Here is a 24,948-nt window from a genome sequence, read left to right on the forward strand (position 1 = left end):
ATACGGTGCTGGAAAGTGAGCTCCCTAGGTTGGAAGGCACTACAGACAACAGCCACAACAATGAACTCAAACGTACCAAAGATCACAAAAAGATGCCACAGGACCTCGCAATGTTTTGTTCCATTATAAATAAGGTCACCACAAGGAGAAGTGAACTCAATGGCAACTAACAACAACAATGGTTGTACAACCTTGTGAAAGTACTAAAAAACATTGAACTTTAAATGGGTAAACTATGTGGTATCTGAATTGTATCTCAATAAAGCTATTTTAAGAAATGCGAATTCCTCAAATCTATCTCTAATCAACTAAATCAAAATCTCTGGAGAGAGAGCCTCGGTATCTTCCCTTTGAACAACAGCAGGTAATGGATTCTTACAGTACACTAAAGTTTACACTGCCTTACATCCTTCCCAACACTAAAGAGGTATATATTATATTGTACACCTCTGATTTCTCAGGCCAAATAAAAAATCCTCATAAACAACACCCTTCCCATATACATGTCACTCTGTACTCTGCTCACACAACCCTCCCTTGTAAACGGTTTCCTGACTCTTCAGGGAGTGTGCCATCCTCCTGCTGCCTGCGGTACCTTTGTTCATGTTATTCTCTCTTCCTCTCCCAAACTTTCCATCCATTCTTCCCAGACCTTACCAAACCCGTTGCCGTCAAACTGATTCTGACCCATAGCGACACTACAGGACAGAGCAGAACTACCCCAGTAGGGTTTCCAAGGCTGTTAATCTTTACAGAAGCAGACTGTCACATCTTTCTTCAGCTGATGAGTTCGAACCACCAACCTTTTGGTTACCAGCCAAGCGTGTAACCACTAACACCACCAGGCCCAGCCTTTATTCACTGCTTAAAGCTATTTGAAGATTAATCTACAACGACCTGCTGGTGCAGTGGTTAAGCACTTGAGTGCTAACTGGAAGGTCTGCAGTTTGAACCCACCAGCCCGCTGTCCCTCAGGAGAAAGATGTGGCAGTCTGCCTCAGCGAAGACTTACAAAGCCTTTGAAACCCTGTGGGCAGTTCTGCTTTGTCCTGTGGGGTCACTGTTCGTCGGAACCGACTTGACAGCAACCAGTTTCGATGGCATCTACGAAGAATCCCCTGTGTCTTCCCTCCCCACAGTGTGAACTAAAGGTGACGAACTGAGTTTAGGTGTCAGACTCTTCTCCATATCTGGTATCCTGAGCCTCTCCGAGACATTCCAGCCTTTCCTCTGCTCAGTCTGTTACATCTATAAAATGTGTCTTGTGCACTTTTCCCTCCCACTTAATGTGTGAGGAAGTTAAATAACTTAATAATTTTTTTTAAGGATGGAGAAAATATACGTTTTAAAAGCTTTTTAGTATACTAGTATAAAACCAAAAAGAACAGTCGATTCCGACCCATAGCAACCCTATATAGGACCTGGCATACTGTAGGGACTCAAGCATTTGATGAATTCTTTAACTGATACTTAAGTCAGTTCTTTCACTTGAGTCTGTTCACGAAGTTCTAAGTTTGTGAGGTATCTACACAGATCTTCTGTGTGCCAAGACCTGTCAGTTCTGCACTGATTGTTAGGTAGGTGAGGTCTGCTGCTTTTTTCCAAGATGACATTACCAAGCCCTATCAAAAAGGCTTGCAACGTGTGTTGTTTTTTCCATCGGTAATGACGGATTTATGACAGCGTCTGAGAGAAGATGTGTTAAGTTCAGAGGTGCATCCCACAGTCATGAACTGAACAGAGGTAGCTGGCCCACCTTGTGCTCAAAACTGCAACCTTATTCTCTGAGGCAGTCTAAAGCCATTCATTAAAGGTCCCCTTCCGCCTCCCACACATACACAACACAAAGGTCAGTAAAAAGTCAGGGCACTAGGGATATATTCCTGGAAGCAAAAACCATTTTGAAAATTGCTCTTCAGTGACTGACTATTTGTCAGGACAAACTCAAATTCCACATGAAAATGCATGTTAAAGGGTGTATTCTACAGAAAAAAGCCAACTTTCTGAAGAACTGTTAACTTCCGTATTTCATATTTTACAGTGTCCTCATGTTTCCAGCAACATAGTGACAAGTTAACTTCACAGAGCCGAAATGAGGAGGTCCCAAAACAAATAGAAACATACCTACACACATGCACATATATATATAGCCAATAGAGTACTAGAATACTATGAAATTATAGTGTGCTTGATGCAACAATGTCTACTTCTATATCTATGAGATACCTGACTTTTGTAATTTCTAACCATATTTTTTTCAGATGTTTGCAAATTCGGGGAAAATGTCCACCTCTTCCTCAGATTCTACTCCTCTCACATTTTAATATTACAGAGATAGAATAAAACCTTGGTAATTCAAACTGAAGAAAGTCCCATCAAAATGTATGAAAAGAATCATCTGCCACAACAAATTTAAATACAGCTGAGCTTTTGGCAGCATTGCCAAGTGGAAATCCTATCTGCTCTATTTAACACATAAGACATACTTGTACCTATAACAATTGCTACTTAAAAAAATATATATTTTCCCAAATACTTCAAAACTGTTTTATTCTATTATAGTCTACTCCCAGTCACCACTTTTCCAACCCTAGTCTTATTTTGTTAAATTATTGCCCAAACTCTTCACAGGCACTGAAGAGATTTCTGGGATGAAAAGTTAGATTTCTATAATATCTTCAATACCCAAATCAAACAAGATAAACGATGATTTACTTTTGTGGGCTAGGTCCTAAGTAAGGGTATTACTTCAATTCATTTTCACAACTTTACCCTGCTGTAAAGGAGTCCTGGTAGTGCAAAAGTTAAGGCATCAGCTGCTAACCAAAAAGCCGGCAGTTCTAACCCACAGGCCACTGTGTGGGGTGGAAAAAAGACCTGATGATCTCTCCTATAAAGATTAAACAAACAAAAAAAACCACATCTACTGTCACTGAGTCTATTTCCAGTCACAGGACCCTATAGGACTGAGAACTGCCCTAGAGGGTTTGCAAAGCTGTAATCTTTACGGAAGCAGACTGCCACATCTTTCTCCCTCAAGAGTAGCTGGTGGATTCGAACCACTGACCTTTCGGATAGTAGCCGAGTGCTTAACCTATGATGCACCAGGGCTGCACCACCAGGGCTCCTCCTCACGTAAAGATTATAGCCTTGGAAACCCTATGGGGTAGTTCTACTCTGTCCTACAGGGTTACTACAAGCTGGAATCGACTCGATGGCACACAACAACCTTGCTATATGAGCAAGCAAAATGAGAAAGAATGCTGCACTGGAAAATCAGGAAACTTGGGTCATTCTTCAGAATCCATCAAGAACCATTTCTGTGACCTTGATTGCAAATCCCTCTCTAGCTCCATCACACCTATGTTATTTGGTGATGGCCCTAGGTTGCTTCTAACATGCCCACCCCAGCCGCCTACAGTGCAGTACTGAGGAAGATTCACTGCCCCAGCTCAACAATAATTAGAGATGACTGTCAAGGTCGTGGGATTAAGAAACAAGGAGATTCATGTCACATATTTACCAACCACTGGTTAGAAAAACACCAAGGACGCTTCCTCACAGGTATCCTCAAAGTCAATCAAAATAATACCAGCAGAAAAGAGGAAGCATGTTTGATCCTGGACAAGTTGTATAAACAGTCACTGGCCTCTACTTGTAATTCAAGTCACATTTCAGAGACAATATTAATGCTGTGAGAATTTAAAAATGGACTATTTTTAAAAATTTTAAAGCAGTATCTAATAATTAGGATATCAGGGTTAATATCCCCTGAATCATCTTAAAACCAAACAGTAGTTTAGCTTAACTAGTAAAGAATGTCTGCCTCGAGCATTGTGCTTTTTTAAGAATTGTCTATATGGGATCAAAGACAACAGCAACTTGAAAGATTAGATAGGAACCTTAGGGAGCAGTGAGTTTATGTTAATGGGAGAGGAATAACTCAGAAAAGGAGGGTGAGAATGGCTGCACAATTCAAAGAATGTAATCAATGTCACTAAATTGTACATGTAGAAACTATTGAATTGGTGTATGTTCTGCTGTGTATATTCTCAACAAAATAAACTATAAAAAATTATAATAAAGCTAGTATTTTTTAAAAGATATTAGGGTTAAATACACCCACTCAACTAATTTAACATCATCACATCTGACAGATATTACAACCAGAGCACTAATACAAATGAATAGTCCATGTTGACATCATACCTGTGATTGGAGTTATAAGAAGTTGAGTTGGCAAACCTGGGAATTCATTCCCTTGGTTGTTCAAACATTTCCCGGATGTCTTATGCACCTGGCACTGTGCAGACACTGGAAATACAGCCTTCCACTTATGTAACTGGGCTGGGATTTCAAGAGACCTTAGAAATAAGGGGTCAATTATGAGATTTTCTAACCTCCATATCCTTGATCTTTACAAAAGTTAATGGAATCTTTTGTTTTTTCATGTTCCAGGATCCTTCTGTCCAATATATTGTTTAGATTGAAATTATAATTTAAAATTTTCATACTGCTGAGGGTTTAACGAATCTGACATTCGACGTGTTTCTGGTGTGTGTTGATTCTTTGTTCCCCCATCCAATCACCGATGACTCAGTGCTGCCTTTTGTCCCAGGGAAATCCTCCAAACCTCTGCAGACAGCTGTGCCACATCGCATCCTGTTCCCAACATTCACTAAGGAAATTTCCTCACCCCTGATGAATTCTTACTGTTTTTTTCCAAGGTTTAAAAAATCCTGTGGTAAAACACTTTGCCCCAATCTTAAATTGTACTCCTATGATACACATTCTAGAAGACATTTTTGTGAATTCCTCATGGAAATGGTTGATTCAGAAACAAGAACTAGTGAAAGAAATATTTGTTCTAAATTAATTTTTACTTTACAAAGTCCTGTGGGTTTTATTTGTTCACTGTGAGTTTTAAAAGTTGACAGCACATTAAAAATCCTATTTATTCAAAGCTGATTCTGTGAAGTTCAACACCATTACAAGTCACATCTTTCTCAATGCCTTCTCTACCCTCAAGAAAGCTAATAAACAGAACCTTGAATATTATGTGACCATTGTCTATAAATTTTAAAGTCTCACTGTTGAGTAAGTAAAAAGCTACCACATACATACATATGCAGACAGACAGACAGACACACACACACACACACACATACCCCTTTTCTGTACAAGCTTGGAGCCCTGGTAGCGATGTGGTTAAGAGCTCGGCTGCTAACCAAAAGGTCAGCAGTCCAAACCCACCAGGCACTCCGTGAAAACCCTATGGGGCAGTTCTACTCTGTACTATAGGGTCACTATGAGTCAAAATTGACTTGACAGCAACTTTGGTTCAGTAAAAGCTAATTGTTTTAAGCATCACATTTCACAGGAGAATATTGGCAACACAAATGATACCATACTCTCACAGTGGCAACTTTTTGTAGAATTTATAATAAAAATGGTTTTGAAATGATCAATTACCTCTCAAAATATACTTATGAAGATGTAGACTTGTATAATTTGCTGTATGTTATATTTCCGTTTTTAAATATTTCGCAAGGAATTCTAACACAGGATACGTTGCCTAAAATCCACATCAAACTAGGGAAAGAGGACCTGGATGGCAATCCAGAGATCTGGGTTCAACTTAGTTCAGCTACTTACACTGACTGTGTGACATACGTTTCCCAGGGTCTGTGTTTATCTGCAACATGAGGTGCTTAGAAGGGAACTTGAAGAGAATGTAGTCTAAGTCTAAATTCTGTGACCCTAACACAGCAGTTTTGTTAATGTGTGATTGCAGTCATAACTAAAGGCCTAGTTAGAAATGCTCCCTAGAAAGTACTCGTTTAGCCACAGCAGCTCTTTAAGGGAGAATTATAACTGTAGAACACTCATTCAGGTCACACCTTAAATGATAAGCATTTTTAGGCGGCCAGCTTTTCCAGGAACAAGATGTGGTAAGCTACTTCCTGGTTCTAAGCTTCTCTTTCCTTATTCTGAAAATGTTAAGGGCTGCAGTGATAAACAGGAAAAGCTTCAAAATCCATAGCCAGAAGAGGTATATACTAACATCATTTCTTGTTAAAGTAGACTGTATTCAGCTACAAAGCTCTAAATAAAGCCAGCCTACAGCTCTCGAATTCCCCTGCAGCCTCTATGTGGTCCAAGAAGATCCCAAATGGACAGCCATTTAATTCTTGTAGCCCCTGGCGGATACCAAAGATTTCAAATCACATCCTACATCAGTTTTAACTTCGGATTTCCCTTCCAGCAGGTTACAACCTACATGTAGTAGTTTCAGAAATGCAACCTCAGCATTTAAAATTTACAATGAAATTAAAATGTTTCCTTTGGTTTTGTTTTTAAATCACAGTGCCTTAAAGATGATCAAATTCACCCCTTAGTTTTTAGACAAAGTACCTGAGTTCACACCTCTGACAAACGAGGGTAAGATCACTTGCCTCTCAAATTACTTCAAATTTTTGAACGTATTTCTGCCAAAGTTTATCAATGAAACCTAACCAAGGTATAAGCTCTGTAAAACACACACACACTTTCTTATCAAATTCCAAAGTGTTCATTATCCTATTACATCAAGTTTTATCTGCAAAATTCCAAACCAGGCAAGTACTAAGGCCCACAGAGAAAACAAGCATTATCTCTGTCCATAACAGCTATGTCCAAAACAACAGCAAAAGAAAAACAGGACAACACCTAAGATGTTGCGTTATAATGTTGTTACTGTTGTTAGGTACACATAGCAACCTCATGTGACAAGAGTGGAACTGCCCCATAGGGTTTTCTAGGCTGTAATCTTTACGGGAGCAGACTGCCAGGTCTTTTCTCCTGGGAAGCTGATGAGTGGGTTCAAACTGCTGACCTTTCGGGTGACAGCTGAGCACTTAACCATTCTATCACCAGGACTCCTGTTATGTGTCTTCACTAAAAACACACTACCTAAAAATAGAAAATCAATTTCTTTCAACATACAATAGATATATTTGTTTTCTAAACAATGAAGACTCAAAACGACCCTCTCCATTCTATCTGGATTCTACACAGTTTCAACCATGTCACTTTATTAAAATTTATCCTAGGAATAGTAGGCCGTTTGTTCTATTAAGAGATTCAAAACTCAATTTTTTATGTCTTCAAAGCAAGAATGTTAAAACATTCACTTGCCTCGATAAAGTACCACTTTTTTTTCAAACATCAGAATGTTTTCTAAATCTTTTGCATTTCCTGCCACCATAAAAACCATAGGAATAGAAAAACAGAAGTGGAAAGAAATAGAAAAATAAAATCTCTCTGGTAGACAGGAAATAGTACACATAGAGAATATACACCTCTGGGGCCCTTCTAAGGTTGTATCTGATCACTGAGCAATGTGGCCACACACTCTCAACATCTGAATCTATTATGCGCTAATGTTCCACAAAGGAAGCGTTTTTCCCCAGACTCACATTCCGTGGCACTACTTCCACAGTCCAAGCACCAAGGTTAATTCCTCTAAGTCTGGGCTGCTCTCTCTTCCCTTTTCCGTACCATCAGCAATCATCACTACAGTAACAGAGGCTCTAGACGTAAGGCGCAGAGGCTTAGATAATTAATGTGTCAAGGGGAGGCAGTGTTCAAATTACAAGGGCCGAGGAGGTATTGTCAACGAGTGAAGTGATCTACCTTGCCATGTTTCCTCTTTCATGAACAGCTACAGAGAAGTATTTCTTCACTGCTAAAAACATTAAAAAAAAAAAAAAACAGCATATACATGATGGCGAAAAACAAACGACACTCAACTCCAGTATTCAGGGGCCACCAGAGAGCGACAGGGACTACTGCAAACTGTAAAGCATAAACCTTCTAAACAGCGAGCTGTTACGCAGCTTACTCTGCAGGAATAGGGGCCTTTATTGCCAGATTTCCCGATTTTTCTAGAGAAATCACAAATCTTGATTTACGTGAAGTCCTTCCATTTCTTAGGTCCAAATATTTTAATAATATTGTGCAAAGCTAAAAAAAAATCTGCAGGCCGCATCCCCAGCCTCAGTTTATAAACATGACCTCTTCGAATCAGGTCAGGTGATCAGTGTCATCCAGCGATTTCAAACCGCTGAAACAACACTGGAAGCAGGTCTCATCTCCTGGTGGTGGTAGTGGTGTTTAGCTGACACCAAGTTGGCCCCGACTCACGCTGAGCCCACGCACAGCAATGAAATGCTGCCCAGTCCTGTGGCATTCCAATGACCAGGGGCAGATTGAACCACTGTGATCCACAGTGTTTTCACTGGCTGATTTTTGGGAGCAGATAACCAGGCCTTTCTTCCCAGTCTGTCTTAACCTGGAAGCTCAACTGAAACCTATTCGGCATCACGTTGTTGTTAGCTGCCATCAAGTAGATTCCAACAGGCAACACGCAAACCACCACTGAGAGACAGGCTGGGTAGCTGGGAATCAAATCCAGGTCTCCTGCGTGGAAGGTGAGAATTCCACCACTGAACTGCCACCTCCTGATAGCACCAAGTGTATGCCACAGGTCAATTCACTTAGTCACTAAATTTACTGAGCACCTACAGACACTAGAAATTCCACCAGTGCCTACTAAGACAGAAATCCCTGCCCTCATGGAGCTTACATTCTACTAGGGGGAGGAAGGTAATGAACATAATAAATAAGTAAATTATATAGTGTAGAAGAAAGCAATACATGTTATTTTTTTTTAAAAGCAGGAAAAGTAGAAACAGGGAACCACATACTTAGTCACACGTCTTACAAAGGTTTTGCTTGGAGCCAAAATCTTTTCTAAGCAGACACCTAACATGGTTAACAAACCATATTAACCGAGCGGCCTAACTTTCCTCTGCTTCGGTTTCCTCATTCATAATATAATCGAGCCTGATTTACTTCACCCCCACTATTGTTGAAGAGAATCATTAGAAAAAAGTAAACATATCAGTTATAATAATACTATTTTTGTTATGATTCTGGAATACCTCTTAAATGTTCCCAGCAAGTACTAGGTCCTGGTCTTTCAGAAGCAATAAGTAGCCACTAAAATCATGAACATTCCTCTCCCTTCTGACATTGACTGATCCAAAGGCCACAGAACTGTGGCAGACTCTGTGAACTCAGACTGATGTAAAGGCCAAAGTGCGATAACAAGGAGGGGTACAACGTTTCATACCTCTCTTTTGTCTGATTTTTTTTTAAACAAAGAATATAAATAACTTTTGTTGTAATTAAAAAAAAAAAAAACTAAGACTACAGTACAGTAAACAACACAAACCTATGCCTGGGATCTCACAGCTACTATAAGTTCATTTAACAAAAAACATGTGGATTTATAATGGTCTGATTAAGACTAGAAGAATCCCAGCGGTCATGGTCCCCAAACCTTCTGTTGGCCCAGGACAGGAACTGTTCCCGAAGACAACTCATCAGACATGGAAGCGACTGGACAATGGGTTGGAGAGAGATGCTGATGAAGAGTGAGCTACTTGTATCAGGTGGACACTTGAGACTGTGTTGGCATCTCCTGTCTGGAGGGGAGATGGGAGGGTAGAGAGGGTTAGAAACTGGCAAAATCGTCACGAAAGGAGAGACTGGAAGGAGGGAGCGCGCTGACTCATTAGGGGGAGGGTAAGTGGGAGTATGTAGTAAGGTGTATATAAGCTTATATGTGACAGACTGACTTGATTTGTAAACTTTCACTTAAAGCACAATAAAAATTATTTTTTAAAAATACGTGGATTTAATAGTGTGGAAACAAGATTTATAATCTCTAATATTTTTGGTGTGATAATATTTTAATATGATCTGACCATGTCCTGAAATTCTGGTAACATCAATTTACAGAAGAAATCAAATTAAATTTTTTGATGTTTTCCTCCCATTTTCATTATCCTAATTATCTAGCACTCACCATTTTCTCTTATTGTGAATTTGCTTCCTAACAACTACCTAATGTCTTTTACTCTCTGTGAAGTTGGGGGTAATAGGTTTTATTTAAGTATCCCTTTCTGACAATGCCTGCCTTCAAAGCTCCAAAGGACAGGCTGACTCTCGTTAGGGTTTAATGCAACCGGTGACTTTAAGTTGAAACCAATGCTCCTTTACCATTCCAAAAATCCTAGGGCCCTTAAGAATGATGCTACAGCTATGCTGCCTGTGCTCTATAAATGGACAACCAAGCCTGGATGACGGCACATCTGTTTACAACATGACTTGCTGAATATTTTAAGCCCATTGTTGAGACCTACTGCTCAGAAAAGAAGATTCCTTTCCAAGTATTACTGCTCACTGCTCACTGATAACGAATCTGGTTACCCAAGAGCTCTGATGAAGATGTACAAGGACATTAATGTTGTTTTCATGCCTGCTAACACAACATCCATTCAGCAGCCCATGGATCAATAAATAATTTCGACTTTGAAGTCTTATTATTTAAGAAATACATTTAGTAAGACTGTATAGCGGGGTTTATAGCTGCCATAGATAGTGTTCCTCTGATGGATCTGCACAAAGTAAACTGAAAACCTTCTAGGAAGGATTTACTATTTTAGATGCCATTAAGAACATTTCATGAGTCACGGGAGGAAGTCCAAAGTATCAACAGGAGTTTGGAAGAAAATCATTCCAACGCTCATGGATGACTCTGAGGGGTTCAAGACTTCAGTGGAGGAAGTAACTGCAGATACGGCGGAAACAGCAAGAGAACTAGAATGAGAAGTGGAGCCTGAAGATGTGACTGAATTGCTGCAATCTCATGATAAAACTTTTAATGATGAGGAGCTGCTTTTTACAAACGAGCAAAGAAAGTAGTTTCTTGAGATGGAAGCTACTCCTGGTGAAGATGTTGTGAACACTGTTGAAAAGACAACGAAGGATTTAGAACATTACATAAACTTAGTTGATAAAGCAGCGGCAGGATTTGAGAGGACTGACTCCCATTTTGAAAGAAGTTGTACTGTGGGTAAAATGCCATCAAACAGCATCACATGCTACAGAGAAATCTTTCCTGAAAGCATCAGTCAATGAGGCAAACTCCACTGTTGTCCTATTTTTCGAAAATGCCACAGCCACTGCAACCTTCAGCCACCACCACCCTGATGAGGCAGGTCAGCAGCCATCAACACTGAGGCGGGATCCTCCACCAGCAAAAAGATCACAACGTGCTGAAGGCTCAGATGATGGTTAGCATTTTTTAGCAATAAAGCATTTTTTAATTAAGGTATGTACATTGTTTTTTAGACATACGCTATCGTACACTTCTGAGACTACAGTATAGTATAACCATAACTTTTATATGCACTAGGAAACCAAAAAATTCGTGTGACTCACTTTATGGCAACATTCACTTTATTGTGGTGGTCTGGAAGCGAACCTATCTCAGAGGTATGCCTGTACCTCTTATTTTAAAATGAAGTTAATGAGAGCTACATCTGGGTCTGAAATTAACGTCTCCAATCAAGACTTCCATCTTCTCTCCTTCAACACAGGCCACTTCAGGTGAAAGCAGAGTGAGGCCTAAGCAAAAAGTCCTAACGTCCAGAATTAGTCAAAACTTCTGTGGATAGAACCTGTTTACCCATAAAGCAAGAGGGCTGGACCAAAGGGACTCATCTTTTTTTCCAGATATAATTCCAAAGATTCTACGCTCAGCCTATACATGGGTGGAACATTCTTTGCCGCTGTGTTCAGTGCTGGAGTGGTTTATGAAGTGTGGTCCTGCTGAAAGGCTGGAGAATGAACTAGATGTCCTCTCAAAATGCCTCCCAGCCCCAATAATCCCATGATGTGCTTATAATGGAATTTGGCTATCCTTATAATTAGAAATGTGGCTTGCTGGTCACACATCTGGAGCAGATAAATTTGCACAAATAGCATTTCACCAGAAGCAGAAATGCCAAGCATTTAACAGCTGTGCTGTTACATCAGCTTTGCAAATAACAAGGAATATGACTTATCCACAGAAAGTGAATGGCTAGGGAAGGCAGGACCAAAGCTGAGTTTATTCAAATTATTTTGGGGGGGAGAAATATTTATGAAAGAAAAAAAGTACATATTGGCCAGAATCCCATTTAATTTACTAGACAGGTACAGAAAAGAATCCCTATACTTCAAAGGTCTCAAATGCCAAAACACTATTCCCTACAAGGCTAGTTAATGATAAGTTTCTTGTTATTTAACTTTCGTAAATGTGACAGGCTCCTGACTTGCAGCTCAATTTATTAGACGAACTGCAAACCTAATCATAATTATTATCAAAGCGTCAAATGTACTCAAGGAATATCCACATCCATAGAAAATACATGTGTTTCAGGTCAGCAATTAATTTCACTCAGCCACTGTGCTTGATAATGTGAAACAAGAGGAAATAATGAGACCAAAGAAATTCCACAGAAACCTGGTTAATAGAGAACACAGAAATGACTGGAGAGGTGAAGTAAGGCAGATGGAAATTTCAGTGTGGCTGCTAAACGAGAGAAACCAAAAGGTAACCCAACGCTTGCTGTTCATTTTCTAATTTAAAAAAACCTACTAAAAATACTAACTGAAAATTATGAGGAGCAATCAATGTCTTTGAATCAATCCTTGAAAGGAATACAGGGATAAAAAACTGGACAGATGATTTTCAAGGAAAGTAAACAAATCACAACTGTAAATCTTCATATATCAATTTTTAAACTAAAATGACACCCCAGTGATCGATCAACTTTGAGAAAAGCATTAGCTATTTCCAAACCCTGAGAGCCCATTTAAGCAGCTGAAGTTCTTAATACTCATTCCTAAGTTAGTTACTATCAGGAAAATGAGTTAGGTATTTCAAAGACTAACAGCTAGATTCAGAAAATCTCGTCTACACCAACATTCTATGTGTAACACATGAGATGCCCTTAATAAAAACAATCACTAGGTTATTCATATTCTGAGCCCTCTTTGGGGCCTGGCAGATTTTTACTAAGTACACATATACTCTGAACCAGTGATGGGCTAATCAGTACACCATCATGAGAGCTGGGCCTTCTGGTTCCACACCAAAGTGAAACAGCCCATGAGTGGGTTCCATCATGTCAAGGGTACTGCCAAAAATTCCAAGATGCAAAAGCATGCCTTTAAGCTGAAGGACGAGAACCCCCGAGATGGCTGAACCACACTTAACTTCAAGAGTCAATGCACAAAATATCCAATCCCTTCCAAAGTTCTAAAAGGAACCCTGATGGCAGAGTGGGTAAGTGCTCAGCTGCTAACCAAAAGGTTGAAAATTTGAACCCACCAACTGCAAGAGAAAGATGTGGCAGTTTGCTTCCACAGTAAGTATTATTATTATTGTTGTTAGGTGACGACGAGTCGGTTCCGACTCATAGTGACCCTATGTGTAACAGAACGAAATACTGCCTGGTCCTGAGCCATCCTCACAATCATTGTTATGCCTGAGCCTACTGTTGCAGCCACCGTGTCAATCCAATTCATTGAGAGTCTTCCTATTTTTTGCTGACCCTCTACTTGACCAAGCATGATGTCCTTCTCCAGGAACTAGTGCCTCCTGATAACATGTCCTAAGCACTTGAGGTGAAGTTTCTCCATCCTTGTTTCTAAGGAACACTCTGGCTGTACTTCTTTCAAGACAGATTTGTTTGTTCTTCTGGCAGTCCATGGTATATTCTTAGGTCAGGCGCACATTAGTCCTCAACTGACGTCTTTGCTTTTTTAACACTTTAAACAGGTCTTTTGCAACGCGTTACTTGATATCCTGACCGCTGCTTCCGTGGGTGTGGATTGTGGATTCAAGTAAAATGAGATCCTTGACAACTTCAATATTTTCTCCATTTATCATGATGTCGCTTACTGGTCCAGTTGTGAGGATTTTCTGTTTCTTTATGTTGAGGTGTAATCCATACTGAAGTCTGTGGCCTTTGATCTTGATCAGTAAGTGCTTCAAGTCCTCTTCACCTTCAGCAAGTAAGACTGTATCACAGATTGTTAATAAGTCTTCCTCCAATCCTGATGCCCCGTTCTTCTTCATTCAGTCCAGCTTCTGGGATTATGTGCTCAGCATACAGACTGAATAAGTATGGCGTAAATAAGCAGTAAAGATTACACCTTTGGAAACCCTATGGGGCAGTTCTCCTCTGTCCTACAGGGTCACTACGAGTCAGAACGGCAAAGTTTTTTTGTTTTTGTTTCCAAAGTCCTAGATGCAAGACAATTAGTGAACCTGAGTAGTGCTCCCTTTTCTATAACTACTCCAGGTGACTGAATGTCATTAGCAACTAGGCCTAAGAGTGAAATAAGTATTTTTATAAGACAAACCTGATTTTTCGGTTTTGAGCACATATTCATACCTCCATTTTCTTAATTTGGGCGTATTTAAACAAACTCCTAACTCTTATTTAGCCCCTTCATGAATGAATTAATTTTCTGCTTTGAATTTTTTGTTGATACCAAGTGTTTTCATTAACGGAAGCATGCTGAATCTTTCGATGTATCTGAATTTTTGGTAGTCAGCATGGATTTTTTTTTCCCCACCTCCCACAAGCCTACCCCCTAAGTGTTCAGTGGTACATATGAAGTACCACTAATTATACCCCAGAGTCCCCACTGAAGTCTATTGGTACATATGTGTAACATTTTCAAAATTTCTATTTTCCTACCCAAAATTCAGATATCTCATATAATACCCTGTTAAAAACAGTAATTTGAGGCACACGCCCTTTTCTTCAGTTTTGGAGTCATAAGGGCCCCTGCCTTGTAGCAGCATGCACCGTCGATGTACAGCAGCTTCCCAACAAATCTTCAGAGGCAGAAAAAGCACTTGGTCCCTAGAGGTACCCGTGAGCACAAAAGGGCTAAAAGCAAATAACTGGCCTGGTTCTCAATCTTTTTCTCTTTCTCCTCTTTCTATTATTTGTGATTTCAAATTTGAAACCAGGCATTTGAGATTTTACACAGCCACGTACGCATGACTTCAGTTATCAGTGCTGCCAAATCAACCGCTAATCCAGCAGGGCAATAATCCACTTTCTTTTTTTTTTTTAAGAAATAGATTTTCTGCCTCCATGCTTTTCATTTACCAGAATAATACTTTTCTCATGACAAGCACTGACTCGCAAAAATAAAGTAGAAGCACGTATCAGAAATCTGCCTTGGTCCCTCCTCTCATCTAGCACCTCACTTTTAAAAAATGCTCTCGATTCTGACTTTCTTTTAGGAAACTGAATTTAATTATCTTAACGGGTAGTGGTGATTTCCTAGATTGTGGCTATCTAGGCATCAGGCACTATCTGGGCAAATTTCGGAACGCACAAAACTGAGGGCTAAAGTAAGCCCTCATTAATGGCAACACAATACTTCCAAAAATACCTCAGTCTTGAAGGTAAAAAAAATGTCCTGACGACAAAATTTCTTTTCCTCTTAAGTCTTCTGTGTCAGTGTTTCCAGAATTTAATCGCCAGTTTGTTCTTTCTGATGCCTCCTGTATCTCCCGACACAGAATCCCACCAACAGCAAATGGCAGTTATGGAGGAAGCCAGAAGCCTACTCTGAATTGGGGGCCTGAGGACCAAGCAGACTCTGAGACTCCTTTTCCCCATTCAGCACAGGACAGAAGGTACCGAGGCCTCATCGCAGACGCTAATGGTGTAGTTTAGAGGCATAGCATTTACAGTGCTTCATGTCTTCCCACTTCTGGGCAGATGTTGATTCAATTATTTACGAAACTAAACCCAGATGTAAGCTAGGTCAATTTACATTGACTTTATACAAATGTTAATCCCTGCTAAGGCCCTACAACACATATAATTTCTACAGGGCGTGGGTTCCAGTATTATCTCAAAGGCTGCTTATATCAGAGTTCACAAAAAAGAGGTCAGTGTTTTCTTTATCTCTGGCATCAAAGTGTCAACAGATAAACACAGTCTCCTGGCTATCACCTGACATTTATCAGGTCTCTTTAGAAGGGTGCCTTGGGCAAGAATTTCCAAAACTTCTACCTAAATTACCCTGTCATTTTAGAGAAGGCCCCTCAAACCAATGAGCACAAGAAAGGAAGGAAAAGACGCCTGGGTGGCAGCAGGCAGAAAGCTGTCATTAAAGTCAAAATCATTCTGTGTGGATTGCATTCAACCAGAGGAACCAGTGTTTTCATCTGCAGCAACCTAAATGTTTCAGGATATATAAATGCGTCTTGCAATCAGCCTACTGATCATTTCAAAGAAGCTAGGATGAAAAGACAAGGTAGACTTCTTTCCATTTTCAAGCAAATGAAAACGGTCCATTCTACAACCCATGGCTCTTCCCATGTTCTTCTGAAGCAGAGATCTGCATTCCCTAGCCCCCAAGATACCACTTACACACCCCTATTATGGGGAACCCTGGCGGCATAGTGGTTAAGTGCTACGGCTGCTAACCAAAGGGTCAGCAGTTCGAATCCACCACGCGCTCCTTGGAAACTCTATGGGGCAGTTCTACTCTGTCCTATAGGGTCGCTATGAGTCAGAATCGACTCAACAGCGCTGGGTTTGGTTTTTTTGGTTATTATGTAACAGCTATTTTCACATATTTTAAAAGGAAGAGAGACAGCATTTCAGGAATTAGCGCAAAGTATCATCTCACCTTAAAGAGCAACAAGTGGAAATTCACAGAAAAATGATTTAAAATATAAGATCTAATTCAAATGTCTACCCGAAATCACATAATTAGACAGGTTCTCCTTTTTTATGTATTTTACTTTGCTTACTATTTTTGGTCTTGAGGCATCAATGTAATTTGCAACCAAAAATATATGCTTTAGGTGACTTGAGTACTAGTTGCCAAAACACTTTTCCAGTCTATCTTTGTAAACTGACATTACTAGGCAACTTAAAAGTATTCAAGTTTTCTTCTTTCGGTGGGGAGGGTGGGGGGGGTGTCGTCAAATATTTCTATAGTGGGAGCCTTTCTACATGAGATCACAGAAAAGAATTCATTAATTTTCTCTCAGACAACCCACACTGGCAGCCAAGATCTTTGTTCAGGGAAGGGAGAGAGCATTCATCAATTAAGTGTAGTAGTGTTCTAAGGCTTTGTTTACAAGTCCAGCAATCGCCATCTGTTAACTTGGACTAGAAAGCTTTAATTGATATTTATGTAGTTCAGAATAAAGTAAAGGAAGAGGCCTGTGTGAAAAACACTACGCCAGAACGATTTTCACACTCCTGAATCAAAGCAATTCATTCTTACTAAATAATGTCATATTTAAGGCTTGCTTCCCATGCTTTCCTTATCTAAACCTTCGTTTCTCATGTTAGGAATATATTTCTATCTCCTGTGACAAGCTCCCAATTCATCTTTTCAAACAACAGGAAAAAAAATAAATCAGTTTATTGTTTAAAAGTAAATAAATTGCAGCTTTACCTAAGCACAGATTTTAAAATGTTCAGATTCCTTTCACTACATTCAACTTTCAGCAGATATGATCTTTACCGGTCCATTCCCAGCAACTTCAATGGCTAGGTCTCCAGTTATTCTTTCTTAATTAATTGTACTTACCTAAAATCATATTCCAGTTGTGCTTAGTGGCTTGATCACTGGTTTACATAATTTCATGTATGTAGATTTTACTTCCTAACTGGAATGTAAGCTTTGAAGATAGAGACCCTGTTCTTTATTTTGTTCACTCAACCCTCTTCCCCCAAAACATATTACTTTACATACAACAGACATTTAAAAATTCAATCTTTAGAATCATTAATATAGGCCCAAATTTACCCATGCCAAAGTCACTCCCAGAATAGTCCTAATTTTATTTTAAAAGTCTACTTCATGGTGCCAAAGAGTTAAAAGACCCCTCTAGATGCTCTCGTGACTTGAATTCACATGCTTTCATCACATATAATGGAAACTTTCAACCTCCTCTTAACCACTCAGAAAGGTAACTTAGTATTTTTTTAATTGGTAATTTTTTAACTCTCTAATTTCCACTTAAAAAAATTAAAAATAATAAAGGAAAAACTTAACACATACAATCTCTCCCTAGAAATTGACATTTCTTCTTTGTTGAGATGTGCACTCAAGTGGAAAGGCAGGAAGAGCTCACAGTTCGGAGGGGAAATGCCTAACAAGCAGACAATAACACAAAGCTGTAACAGTCCACGTGCAACTGAGCACTGAACAGGGAGATCTGTGAGAGAAGGGCTGGATAGGATTCACTGCCAGACTCTTGCAGCTAGCACAATCCTCTACAATGAGCACTCTCTGCAATCAGAGATTTTTCTTTTGCTCACTGCTGCATCCCCAAGCACCAAGAACAGTCCTGTCACACAATAGTGCCAGTAACCATGTGTGGAACAAGCAGTTGCAGAAGAAATGCACAGCACATAGGAGGCAGAGGGAAGAACTGGTCTGAAATTTTATTTTGAAACCATGCTTCTTTCTGGTCACCATACTTTAAGAGGGACACAGACAAGCTGTAAGAATCCAGGGACAGGTGGCCAGTATAGTGAGTGATGAAGTAAAAAAAATCAAACCATACAAGGAAAAGCTTAAGAAACTGGGGACCTTAAGCCTATAGAAGATAAGGTCTAAAGGCAAAAAGGCTAGCTATTGTTGAGTATGAAGGGTTGTCATGTGAAAGAAGAAACAAACTTGTTCTGGTTGCTATGGAGCAGTGTCTTTTGAACTACAGGTCAAGATTATTCTTGGGTCGTATAAGCAATTTAGTGGGTCACTAACTGGTATTCTTTTAAATAAAACCGAACAGAATTGCATCAGAAACAATAAAGGTAAGTACTAATTTGTGAAACTTTTGATTCAGTTCTATGAACATAATTTTTGTGTGTGTATTTACTGGGCTTCAGTGTAAAACATGCTGCTCATGTGTGTCCTGGTAAAAAAATGTAGATAAATGGTGCTACAGAAAAACCTAACTCCGATCACAACAATTTGGGCTCATGGGCTCAAAGGATACACGACATCAAAAAAAAAAAAAAATTAACTGATGCCTTCTCAAGTTGAAGCTCCTTGTCAACAGGATATTCAGAGATGGTCATGGATTGAATTATGTCCCCCCAAAAATGTGTGTATCAGCTTGGTTAGGCCACGATTCCCAGTACCGTGTGGTTGTATCCTCCATTTTGTGACTGTAATTTTAAATTAAAAGGATTAGCGTGAGACTGTAACACCACCCTTACTCAGGTCACGTCCCTGATCCAAGGTATAGGGAGTTTCCCTGGGGTGTGAGCTGCACCACCTTTTATCTCTTAAGAGATAAAAGCAAGCAGAGAGCTGGGGACCTCATACCACCAAGAAAGCAGCACCAGGAACAGAGTGCATCCTTTGGACACAGAGTCAGTCCCTGCGCCTGAGAAGCTCCTCGACCAGGGGAAGATTGAGGACAAGGATCTTCCGCCAGGGCCAACAGAGAAAGCCTTCCCCTGGAGCTGACACCCTGAATTTGGACTTTTAGCCTACTTTACTGAGAGGAAATTAATTTCTCTTTGTTAAAGCCACCCACCTGTGGTATTTCTGTTATAGCAGGACTAGATGACTAAGACAGAGATTAAGAGCTAGAAGAAACCTTAGGGATCATCCGGTCCAACTCTTTCATTTCTCTCAATCATAAAGGCGAAGATACCTAATACCAAACTGGTAATTAGTGACAAAGCTAGGCCTGAGGCCAGTCTCCAGGCTCCCAGCCCACTAGTCTTCTTAGTGGATTCATAGTGACTCCAGCATAGGCTGCTGACCATGTAACATGGGCGTTAGGGTCTTGGCACTAGTTGGAATGGACCTTACTGGTTCCTGTCTATTAAAATTCTTTGACATAAAACTACAAGTACTGTACCTATCTTTTGACAATCAGATTTATAAATTATCAGAATAAAAAGATAATGGGGGCTAAATTTATATACCTGTCATTATTTACAGAGCTCAGGACTTCAAATACGATAAAAGCCATGAAGGAAAAATTAAAGACCTCCTCTTTTGAAGTTTTAGAAGACAGAAAGAGAAGGAAAAACTTTTAACCAAAAAAAAAAAAAAAAGGATTAAATAATCCATAACTAAATGAAGAAGCTACACCTTGAAATGAGTTGCAGAAAACTTTGAAATTGGAATTCCATTTGTAATCTTCTCCCCCAAAAGAGAAGTTAACCCCTAATTTTTTTCAAGAATATGTAGCAAAGAAGAAAGGAAGCAATAATAAGATCTGCTCTTAAAATTCTGACCAGTCCCACCCACCTTGTCATCACCCTCTCCACCTCTGTCATTAAAGGACCAAAATGTCTCTCTATGGTAACTGCCTCAGAAAACAACCTACTAACTTCCATGAAAGACTAGCAAAGAACATTTAAAATTCATTTATATTATTTCATGTTTTCAAGTCATTGTCTAAGTTTCGGGAGCCTATCTGTGTCTGTATTTCTTTTAGGCCCCAGGCACGAGTTATCTATTATGGTTTGGGACAATCTTTCTCACTTCTTCTTAATTAACCAGTACAAAAGAAACTCATAGGTTTCCATAATATGGGGGGGGGGGGGGGTGATGGAATCTTCAATCTCCTTAATAGTTTATTAAAATCATGAAGGTCAAACAACTCTTATTAGAAAAAAAACCTTATTAGAGCATGTTTAAAACTATAATCCTATATACAAACACAATCACCTAACTTTCACACACATAAAGAACATACAAGGCAAGATGCTTTTATCACTGGAAGGAAGTTGGCAGAATAGGGTGGGCAGTTTGACACTGGGTGCCGATAACAATCATGCCAGATGTAGTTCTGCAATAACCTAACTGCGGGTCCCCAACTGGCAATCAATCATGTGACTGGGGCCACTAAGGGCTTGGGGCCTTCCAAGTTTCATGTGCCCAATAGTTACGAAACAGCTTCCTTTCCATGTGTCTCAAAACAGGCTTAAATTGCCTTATTTTTTTTTATTTTTTAGCCCTTCTAACATAACCCGTGTTATCTAAGCTATCTGTCACATCCTTCACCATGAAATCATCCTCTACAGCCAGAAGACAAGATTATTTAGTCACAAGCAACAAATTTCACTGACTCTAGAACAAGATACCGATACACAAAAAGCATGAAGTAATAGGCTGCTCTGAAAAAGAACCAATCTACTGTCTTTAAATAAGTAAGGTTTTAACTTTCTGCAATTTTTTCCTTTTTACAGAGTTCAAATCTCAATTGTCATTGAAGTCCTTGTTACTAGCTGTTCCGTGTGTGCGTATACGCTGATGCATATGAGAACACATCTATGTGCATGGTTGCTTAGTTGTGAAATCCACAGAATGTGAAAATAGAGAACTAGGTCTGAATACTGTCCTGTGGAATTTTGGAAGGGCTACTCCTTGTGCCACCTCAGAGGTAGTCACAATAGCCATAGGTTATAGCTTAGCACCAGTGTGCTGTCAATTGTATAAAGACCTCTCTTAGGCTAGAAGCATCCTTTCGATGAAGTGACTGAGAAATGGGGTCCCACGCCTGTCAATTCATCTGACAGGCAACTGTGTTTCAATGCATCTTTTGCAAGGTCATCACCAGAGTTAGTTTTCCTCCACAGCCATCATCCTGTGATACACCCCACGTTCTCCTATGACAGAAGGCCTAGCCTCCCAAAAAGAGAACAGGTCTTAGGGGTTATGTGTGGGGAAAGAGGGCAAGGGGAAAAAAAGCACAAAGTAAATGTCCTTGGATTTTTCTGGCTAAAATAATCTATTTCTCAGTAAAGAGGATATAAAGCAAGGTCAGTTAACGGAACATATACTGTAGAATCATTTACCCACTACAAGGCTGACTCAGTTCTGAGCTTCAGTGAGAAAGGTAACTACGGAACACGATGTACAGTGACCTGCATGAGAATAATGTATCACAAATACCTTTTAATCTGCCCACCTGCTGCTCCTTTAATCATCATTAAAAGTGTAAATGGAGAGTTTATTGGCAATGAGGCAGTTACGGTAAACATGGGAACTCACTCATCATAGCTGCCCTTCTACAAATAAGCCATAATTGTCTTTTCAAGAAGTGAAATCACATTTTAGTGATATGTGGTTTCCCATCCCAAAAGGAGCTTTGCCAAGCAGAGAAGTCAATTACACAGCAACTAAATGACTTGAGCAGCTTCAAACACTTAGCAGTTGGTACCACAACTGGAAAGAGGTTAAGTTTCACCTGTCATTCAATGCTCTCTGTCAAAAAGTCTCAACCCACTTTCATACTCAGTCCTGGTTCTCTACATTCTAATTTTGCTACACTTGAAAATTATGAACAGGAAGTGGGCAAGCAGAACCCGTTGAAAATATCTCACCACTATGCTAATTTCCAGTGTTTGGAGGAAACTTCTCTCCTTACAGGCCTTTTAGGAAGTTCCAGTCCCAATGTTTAACAACAAAAGAAGCCCAAACCTACTGCATCCCACTCATCCTGACCCCAGAGGACAGAGCAGAACTGCCCTATAGGTTTTCCAAGGTTGCAATCTTTCGGAATCGACTGGACAGCAACGGGTTTGGTTTGGTTTTGATTTAATCTTTATGGAAGCAGACTGCCACATCTTCCTCCGGCAGAGTGGCTGGTGGGTTTGAACTGCTGATCTTTTCGTTAGCAGCCAAAGGCTTAACCACTGTGCCACCAGGGCTCCTATGTTTAACACATGTAGCTGAATAATAAATAGCACCTAGCTAGAGTACTCCAAGCCCTTCACTTAAACAAATGCTAATAATAACAGTTCAATTTCATAAACAAAGAAAACGTCTGTTTTATAACTGCTGAATGAGGGGACTGCAGACATGTTTAATTATGCCTGCTGAGTGGCTAAGATCCAAAACCCACCACAATCTGGGTGCTCTGCCTGTCTACATCTCAGATCCCTCCCATAGTTGGTGGAAACCACCACCCTGGCCCTTTTCATCAACATAAAGGAAAGATTAAAATAATTAGGCTTAAGTGCCTCATAAAGGCTTAGATGAAAGCACACTATGGGAGGCACCAATGCCATAGGTGACCCGGCCTCATTTGAAATGAAAAGTGGCCTCATTACGGCTGTGTTTCCTTGATGTACTTTCATGGATGGGAGCTCTGTCAACAATGTTCTGCTGAGGAGAAAGATGAAGACAAGCTGAACACCTACTTCTTAATGGATGCTTTGGGCCCATGAAGTTCACTCACTATCTTATCATTGCCCCTCGATGTTAAGCTTGGGCAAGGAGCTGGACCCCTTACAAAGCATGAACTCCTCTACAAGGCTGAAAATTTTCACTCGGCTTCAAAGGAATTAGCAAGGGGATGCCTCCAATGCAGTAGGCTGACAATTTCTCATGTTGGTAAACAAACAGGAATTTCTTAGGCATTATGGTTTTAAACATTCAATTATCTGATTTGTAAAATATCTTTACCCTCATTAACATCACTGCTATTTAATGACACGACTATTGACTACCCAAATGAGGTCAAGAGACTGACAGTCACAAAATGTCAAGATGCTGCCCTTCCCCCAGGAGAATGTAAACTGTAAGTTCTCACAGGTCTCTTGAACTCAAAATTTACTCTGTCCAATACTGTAATCACTAGCTACGTGTGACTATTTAAATTTAATAAAAAATTCTGTTCCTTGGTCATACTAGCCATGTCTCAAGTGCTCAATATTGCATAATGCCCACATTGCATATTTCAGATGGAATATTTCCATCATTTCAGAAAGTTCTATTGGACAACGCTGCTCTAAAATGTCGTATTTTCATGGAAAAAAATACGAGAAACAGGTTTTTGGCATATGAGCTATTAGTATTTCATCTATAAACTAAATGAGGCACCCTGGAAGAAGTGTTAAGAGGCAGGACTCTGCAGCCCAACTGCTGAAGAATTCTAACCCTGGCTCGACCACTTACTAGGTCTGGAACTGGGGCCAGTAACTTCACCTCTGGAGCCCCTGGGTGGTGCAGTGAACACATTTCAATGGCTATCCAAAAGGTTGGAGGTTCAAGTCCGCCCAGAGGCACCTCAAAAGAAAGGCCTGGCAATCTTCCAAAACAGCCATTGAAAACCCTATGCAGTGCTGTTCTACTCTGACACACATGGGGTCATTATGAGTCATAACCAACTTGATGGCAACCGCTTAATCTAGTTATTTAGCTTCTCCATGCCTGTTTCCTCATCTATAAAACAAAGTTATGTCTATCTCATAGAACTGTGGTGAAGATTAAATGAGCCAATATGCATAATTAACTCCGGAATAGCAAGCATTATGCAAATATTTACTGTTATTATTATAATTAAGCTCTACAGTATGCTTCAAGGCCTTAAAAATACAGCCTTTTCTAATTGGTCTTTTGTTCCTTCCAGTGTGTGAATGCCTACCTTCATGCTATCTTGAGAACTTACGAGTAAGATTCATTAGACAAAATTTCATTTGCCTTTTAAGTCTGACCACTTTCAAAATGTCAGCTTTTTACCTATAATGAATAAAAATTAATTCTGGTTTTATTCATTTTTTTCCTTATAATAAAAATTTTAATGAATCAATTCATTATATGTATATATAAACCAGGTTCATTTTCCCAGGTCAGGTTAAATTTAGAGCATTAAGCTTTGTAAATATATATAACTAAAGATAAATGAGCCCATAAATCCTTCTATTTATTCTGTAACATCTTGCAAATTCTCTTGAATAACATCTGCAATTAGCAAATATATTCCTTGAATGGAAACCTGCTATTAAAGTTAGTCAACTTACTGGAAATTCCAAAGCAGTACAGTCTAAATTAATGACTGCATAAGCTTAAGGTGCACTATATTCAGCTCGTTCAGAATAACTGGAAAATGTAAAGGTTGGAAATGCAAAAAACTGAAGAATATTTTGCTCCTACATAATAGTTTAAAAATTTATGAAACACCTTAATTTTTTCAGTCAGAAACCATTTTCTAAGCCTGAAAGATAGGCTAATTTTTAGCAATACCAAAACACGCACCTA

The 24,948-nt window shown here is 39.6% G+C and overlaps 1 protein-coding gene across 4 annotated transcripts in view; it reads right to left on the bottom strand.

The window, feature by feature from the left end:
• FNDC3B (fibronectin type III domain containing 3B) overlaps positions 1-24,948 on the bottom strand; it is a 391,440-nt gene that overhangs the window by 332,146 nt on the left and 34,346 nt on the right. Inside the window, exon 2 of one of the 4 annotated variants that reach the window (XM_049867192.1) lies at positions 9,386-9,530. The exons of the other annotated variants lie outside the window; for them this stretch is intronic. The gene's annotated coding sequence lies outside the window, so the exon portion shown is untranslated. The remainder of the gene's footprint in view (positions 1-9,385; positions 9,531-24,948) is intronic. 4 annotated transcript variants of the gene reach the window in all.

This window comes from Elephas maximus, chromosome 23 (genome assembly GCF_024166365.1).
Source record: "Elephas maximus indicus isolate mEleMax1 chromosome 23, mEleMax1 primary haplotype, whole genome shotgun sequence".
Taxonomy (NCBI): domain Eukaryota; kingdom Metazoa; phylum Chordata; class Mammalia; order Proboscidea; family Elephantidae; genus Elephas; species Elephas maximus.